Source organism: Octodon degus, unplaced genomic scaffold (genome assembly GCF_000260255.1).
Source record: "Octodon degus isolate 3935 unplaced genomic scaffold, OctDeg1.0 scaffold00060, whole genome shotgun sequence".
In the NCBI taxonomy this organism is placed as follows: Eukaryota; Metazoa; Chordata; class Mammalia; order Rodentia; family Octodontidae; genus Octodon; species Octodon degus.
The window spans coordinates 2,966,468-2,973,961 of record NW_004524636.1 but is presented as its reverse complement, the minus strand read 5'-3'; the positions used below and the strand labels follow the sequence as shown (position 1 = coordinate 2,973,961).

Sequence of the window (7,494 nt, the reverse complement as noted above, 5' to 3'; positions counted from 1 at the left end):
GCTCCTGAATAGGAAGAACTAACATTGACAGCCATATTTCCAAAATTATTATACAGATTTAATGCAATCCCTATCAAATTACCACCAACACACCTCACAGATCTAGAGAAGTCATTCCTAAAATTTATTTGGAACCAGAAAAGACCTAGAATAGCAATGGCAATCCTAAGCAACAAATATAAGGCAGGATGCATTACAATTCCTGGCTTGAAATTATACTACAAAGCTACTATGATAAAATCAGCATGGTACTGGCAAAAAATAGATGTGAGGATCAGTAGAATAGATTAGAAGATGCAGGTGCAATTACAAACACACTCAGACATCTTATCTTTGACAAAGAGTCCAAACATACCTACTGGAAGAAAGACAGCCTCTTTAAAACATGGTGCTGGAAAAACTGACTCTCTATGTGCTGAGAACTAAAACTTGACCCAAGTCTCTCACTATGCACTAAAGTCAAAATAGATTAAAGATTTGAACATTAAAACAGAAACACTAAATCTCCTGGAAGAGAAAGTAGGTGGAAATCTTGAAGACATAAGGGTAGGCAAACAATTCATGAACAAAAACCAAACTGCACAGGAAATATTTGAAAGAATTAGCAACTTATTTAGAAGTTTTTGCATGTCAAAAGAAATTACCAATAGAGTGAAAAGGCAACCCACAAATTTGGAAAAAAAATAACTAATAAGAATTTAGTTAAAGGACATGTTGTGGAATCATTCTCAGACCAAGGATCAGACAAAAAAAAGAAAGAGAGATAGTTTTGGTCATTGTGTAGTCTGGGTTCAGTGTTCCTCTCCAAAATGTAGAAAATGGAGGTGGCTGTGTAGGAACATTGACCCCTCATTTCTCCCAGATAATTGGTTCTGTCACCAGAATACAGACTTGGATTATAATTGCTGTGATATTCCTGAGGAGACCTGGACAGGGAATGAGAGTGAAGTGGTCTATGCCTCCTATATCCCAGGATGCATCATCTGGGCCAAGCAATATGGTTACCCATGGTTGCCAGGCATGGTAGAATCTGATCCTGACTTGGAGTATTTTCTTTTTGCATCTCATTTTGATTCTCTTCCATCTAAGTACCATGTGACATTTTTTTGAGAAACAGTTTCTCATGCTTGGATTCCAGTGAACATGCTAAAGAATTTCCAAGAGCTGTCCCTGGAGCAAACAGGAGTGAAAAAGTGCAGGAACAAGGACTAGATTCAGAAACTGGAAGTAGCCATAATGATGGCTCATAAAGCAGAGTAGACTGACATTGAGGATCGGGTTAACTTATTTGACTTCTGGAACCGATACTGTGGATCTGACAGCAATGAAGAAAAACAAGACTTAATGCTGCCTGGGCTAACAGCCCTGAGTCCAACGTGGACAGAGAAGACAATGAGTCAGAGGTGGAGGAGAAAGAGAAAAAAGAACCAACTTTTCCTGGTCCCTAGTCAGCCAAGATGAAGACCAAAAACCCCAAACTGAAAGGCATGTCAGATGGACAAGACAAGATCCTGAAAAAGAAGGGAACCAAGCGATATCTGCACAGTGAATCCACAGTGTGCACTGTACCCATGATGGAAAAGGAAGGCAGGCCTGGGAACCCAGGTCTGGACCAGCCAGGACCTAAGAAAAGATTTCAAGTTCCCCAAAGCAAGACTTCAGCAATCGTCCTGTTTGAGGAAAAGGAAGCTAGAATGGTGCCGAAGGGCCTCAGTCCACCAGCTCATCATAGGGCCCTTCCTTTGGAGGGAAAAGAAAGAGCTGGACCCCACGAGCTGCTGATTCAGGAGCTTGGCAGTGTCTTCCTTGAAGATGAAGCCTCCACTGAGCTGGACCTGGAGCAAATCATGGAAGATATTGGAAGAAAGTTGGAAGAAAGAGAGGAGCTGTGAGACTGCAGTCCTGCAGTGGCTTCTCGGGCCTCCTTTGATAAGTAATGGTGTTCTCCCACCCTCCTCTTACTCTCTCAAGCAACAAAGAGAGCCTTTCAGTTTACTCTGGCATGTTCCTATGTGTCTGAGTTATTAATGGCTACAAAGTTCAAAAGCGTCTCAGTTTATGTTAATATAGTGGGTTACATGTGGAAAAAAAAAAAGAATTTAGACAAAAGTTTTCTCTCTAGAATTTATACAGAACTAAAAAAAAAAAACCACTATGGCCCCCAAATTTAAAGACCCAATCCAGGAATGGGCATCCAAGATGAACATATACTTCTCAGAGGATGAAATTAAAGAAGAGAATAAATATATGAAAAAATGCTCCACATCACTAGCCATCCATGAAATGCAAGTTAAAACAACACTGAGATACCATCTCACTCCAGAAAGAATGGCTATCATAAAGAAATCAACCAACAGGGAAGGTTGGAGAGGCTGTGGGTAAAAAGGAACCCTTCTCCACTGTTGGTGGGACTGTAGACTGGTGCAACCATTGTGGAAATCAGTGTGGAAATTCCTTAGAAAACTAGACCTGGAAATCCCATTCAATCCAGCTATCCACTTCTGGAAATTTTCCCAAAAGAACTGAACACATCATATCATAGTGATATATGTGCAGCTACATTTATAGCAGCACAATTTTTGATATCCAAATCTTGGAAACAACCAAAATGCCCATCACCTGAGGATTGGATGAAAAAGATGTGGTGTTTTTATATAATGTAGTATTTACTCAGCTATAAAGAAAAATAAACTTGAAGCTTTCATATATAAGTGGATGAAACTTGAAGGTATACTCATAAGTGAAATAAACCAGACCCACATGTGTAAATATATTGTCTACATAGAGTAAGCACTCAAAAGAGGAAATAAAAATTGAAAGGCATAACACAGTTAAATGGAAAGTGAGAACTTAGGGATTAAAGAGCAAAGAGAGATAAAGGAGAAAAGTTAGGAAGTATGGCAGGGGCAAAACCATACATTTATATAAACAAGATGGTTAAGGCCATGATCCTAAGAATCTCCAAGAGGTTTTTGAAAATAGCAGCTAATGGGTAGAATTCTCACCCTGACTAACTTATGTGCTGATATCTGCTAACTAAGCAACTACACTGAGGATAAAATGTGTAGTACTAAAACCATGCTTGAAATACCTGTCATTTTGGTCTTCTAAATGCACACTTCTTATAAGGTCATATCAATTATTGATATGCTCTATTTAAAGTAAATGTTTGTTAAAAAAAGTAATAAAAGAAAATAAGATAAGAACAAACATCATAGGATTGTCCTGCTACAATGTTGTATATGGTTTGATTTCTAAATTTCTGTGTAAAAATGTGTAATTGTTTTTTCCCATTTGTCTTAGTTGCTCTTCTCTCATTGCTGGGACAAATACCTGACGCCCAAATTGAAGGAAGGAAAGGTTTATTTAGCTCACAGCTACTGGAGGTTTCAGTCCATACTCAGTTGGCTCCAAGGCAGAGCAGCACATGGCAGAGGGCAACCTTTCATGGCGGTGGCAAAGAACAAGAGTAAAGACAAGGGAGAGGTAGCAGCAGCTTAAGCAGCTGGCTTCTCTTCCCACCTTACTTTGTAATGCAAATTACCTGCCCCAGGGCAGGTGCAGCATCCATATCTGCTGTAATCAATCACAAACTCCAGAAGCCACCCCAAGACTGCATGAGGCTTTAGGGGGAAACCTATACACAAACCATAACACCATTATATAGGGATTTAAATTTTAGAATGTGCATGGTTCTTGGAAAATAGTTCTATGTTGTGTCTAAGGCATTTCACAGACAGACAGTGTTGTTAAGCTCAACTACCTTTGTTACAGTGTAATAATATCATTAAGTTTTTCTTCCAGATGTTTAACAACTAAAGGTTGCAGACCAAAAATTAGAGAAATAGAGGGACTATAAGGATAGCCAATATTTTGGTCCTAGCCCTTCAAGGTCAGTAGGGACTCAACATAGGAGAACCTGTGCTGTGACATCCTGTAACTCAGTGGTGTCCTGAATTTTCTGTTCAAGGAGATTATGGGACCACAGAGGAAAGTGATCGATGATGTAGAGTGCGCTTAAGGAGAGTCATCTAGAGAGAAAATTCTCTCAGACTTTCACTGAGAGAGAATTGGTCAAGCAATGGCTGTGAGTCATCTAGATGGCTGACATTGACAAAAGATATTCAAGGTGATGTACATGGTTTTGGGGTAAGTCCTGAGGGGATTTGACTGACCTTGTCAGATACAAAAGTTACATATTTAATTATATAAGTCTTGCTTTAACTTGGTCTTAATGTTCCAGCAGAAAAGTATAACCATGAGGTATAAAAAGTAATGCCATATTAATATGCTGAGCTGTAAAAGGCTCAAGTCAACAGCTTCTGACAATTTCTAGTTCTACTGATAACTCACTACTGATATGGACTATTGGACTATATTGGGGTATTTTGTTGAATTCAAGCACCTACATACTTTAGACTGACTTCAAGTGTGAAAAGGTCCTTCAAAGACTTCTCCAAATACAGCTTCTCCAACTGCAATGGAACACCCATCTCTAATAAAACAAAACAAAAAAGGAGAATATAAATAAAGGATCATTTTGTAGTGGAAAAATATATGTATACGCATGTATATACAAGATAGTTAGGATATACAGCTACTTTCTCTTAGTTCATTGAGAAAGGTTAGTACTAATGTTGCTTAGACATGATATAATTGCTACATCTTTTCCTCTGAATAACTAGTATGAAGACAGCACTACACAATGTAGTATTGCAACTGTCCTACTAACCTGTTTTGAAACTGTCTCCTTGCTATTTTATCTTTTTTCCTCATTAAAATGAATAAAATATATATTAAAAAAAGAAATTGGCCTAACAATAGAATTTTGAGGAAAGAATTTTACCAAAAGCATTGTTTAGAGTTGCTGACATGTATGACAATAAGCTCATTTTGATTTTTTTTTTCAGAACCAGGGATTGAACTCAGGCCCTTGCGCTTGCCAGGGAAGCTCTTATTATACTGAGCCATCTCCCCCAACCCCTTAAATGTTGATTTTTTAAATGTTACCATTTTATTTGTACATATTTATGAGCTACCATTTGGTAATTTGACATTGCATACAATTTGTAATGATCAAGTCAAGGTAGTTAGCATTTCCACCTCCTTAAACATTAAAAAAATTTGTTTAATAGGTAATTATAACACATTCAACATGTAATTGTAATTTAACATGTGCAATAAATATTTCACATATTTATGAGGTTGAATGTGATATTTTATTTCTCTTTTTAGTTTTAATTAAAATTAGCTGTACCCACCATGCTCACACTCCGTCTCTGGCTCAGCATGCCCTGTGGATGGACCGGGCACGGCATGCAGTGCTAGGGAGGGCCCCTGAGCTTGCCTAAGCAAGCGCTCAGTCTGCTTAGCTATCTTGCCACCCTCAGAATGTGATATTTTACTTCTGTGCTCTAGTCACACAGGGCTTTATCCAGGGCCACAGGAGCATTTTTTTTTTTTTTTTTTTTTTTTTTTTTTTTTTTTTTTGAGACGGTCTCGCTAGGCAGTTCGGGTTGGCCTTGAGCTCACTTTGTAGTGCAGGCTGGTCTTGAACTTGCAGCAATCCTCCTGCCTCAGCCTCCCAAGTGCTGGGATTACAGGCACAAGCCACCACGCTGGGCTCAGAACGTGATATTTTAATACATGTACATGAGATGTACAAACCAAGTCATGTAATTAATGTTCTCATGTCATCATTATTTTGTGTTTGGAGGCTTTGAGCTTCTCCTAGCTATCCATGAAAGATTTAATAGGTTATTGTGAACTACAGCCACCTGTCCTGCTGTGAAACTAGAACTTATTACTTCCATCTGTGTTTTGACACCCGATAGCCAACCACCCTCTACTGTAGCCTTCTCCTACCTCTAGGATTCTCTACAGATTATGCACCTTTTATTACTACTCCTACTGCTCACTCATTACCTCGATGCTTCAGGACACACCAGTGTGATTCAAGGGTCATTTGATTCTCTTAAGGCATTCTGTGTTGTTGGAAAGCTTTAGGAAGCTTTCTACTTTAATAGACAATCAGTTGTTTTAGCAGGATTCTCCATCACATGGAAGAGAGGTGACTCACACCTCTACAGCAGTCTGATGTCCATCCTGCAGTTGCTATAGAAAACCCGAGTTGGGTCTGGACCACAAGGTAGCAGTGAGTGTCATAACTTGGTGCTTGCTTTTAGCAGCAGGTAGACTGCTGGCTCACTGATGCTGGGGTGCAGCTCTCGGGCTCCCTAGCAACCAGAAGCAGCAATGCAAGATGGGGTTCATCATCCAAGCATCTCTAACAGCCTGCCAGAGTTGAGTGGGATGGATGGGACGGTACACAAGGTACATTATGCTGAGCGTCAGCTGTCACGTATTCCTCTGAGCCTGCCAGAGATGGTAACTAGTAACAATTCCTTGATTTTGAACAAATTATAGAGGACAGCTTGTGAAAACTTACATGAAATTGGAAAAGATTGGAGGCTTTATGCTTTGCAGTTATAAAATCCTCTCAAATCGATGTTCAAGGAGCTGGTGCCAAGCAAAGGTTTTGCCTGATGTATTTTAATGAATGAGAAAGAAAATTTGTGGTATAATTCATGATTGTATTCCATTAGGTTCTGGGTGGTTAAAAGAGTTTTCTTTACAGCACTTTTTTCTGACTATAAAAATAATAAAATCATTATAAAAAGCAAAGAAAAATGTTGGGAAATGATAATCATCCAATTTTATCTTGCAGAGTTAGGTACTATTAATATTAGAGTGAATATAGATTTTGAAAATCTTGTTCTTTCACTTAATAGTAGGCTTAAGCATATTCCTCTGTCTTTAGTCATTCCACGCAAATACTTTTACTAAATGCACATTATTTCATTGTGTGAATTTGCCATTATTTATTTATCTTATCCTTTATCACTGGACTTTTACATTTTCAGTTTTTTATATAATAAATAGTATTGTGAAAGCATACTTGCAAATAAATCTCTATACATTCCTGAATGCTTCCCAATCATGGATTTTAAAACATTGGGTTTCTGGGGAAGGGCATAAACACTTTAAGACTCTTGGCATGTATTTCTAGGTTTCTTCCATTATAAAGGTTTTGGCCAATGTATCTCCAACCATAGTGTGATAGGTGCTCTCTCCCTGCTCTTTTTATCTTTGGATAAATTGAGCACAGTTGCACTGGCCTCCAATTCCTTATGTAGCCCAGGCTGGCCTCAAACTTGTCTCAATCTTCCAAATGCTAGGCTTATAGATGTGCACCACCAATCCAACTAAATTCTTATTTTAATGGGACAAATAGCATTGCTTCACTGTAAATTGTTTAAGATAATTGTGAAATTTTAAACAATGATATGTCTGGCTTTTATCCTTGGGACAGAGTTCCATACAACTGGAATTTCCTGATTGAGAGAAGTATCCCTATTATATTAATGATATAATTTAGGGTGGGTTGTAGGTTGTGTCTGGGTAAAGGTGGGGCAGGTCACAATGAAAGGCAAG

At 38.5% G+C, this 7,494-nt stretch overlaps 1 pseudogene; it reads left to right on the top strand.

Annotated features, from left to right (window-relative positions):
• Positions 1-711: 711 nt before the first annotated feature.
• On the top strand, positions 712-1,892 carry LOC101574389 (annotated as a pseudogene).
• Positions 1,893-7,494: the final 5,602 nt, after the last annotated feature.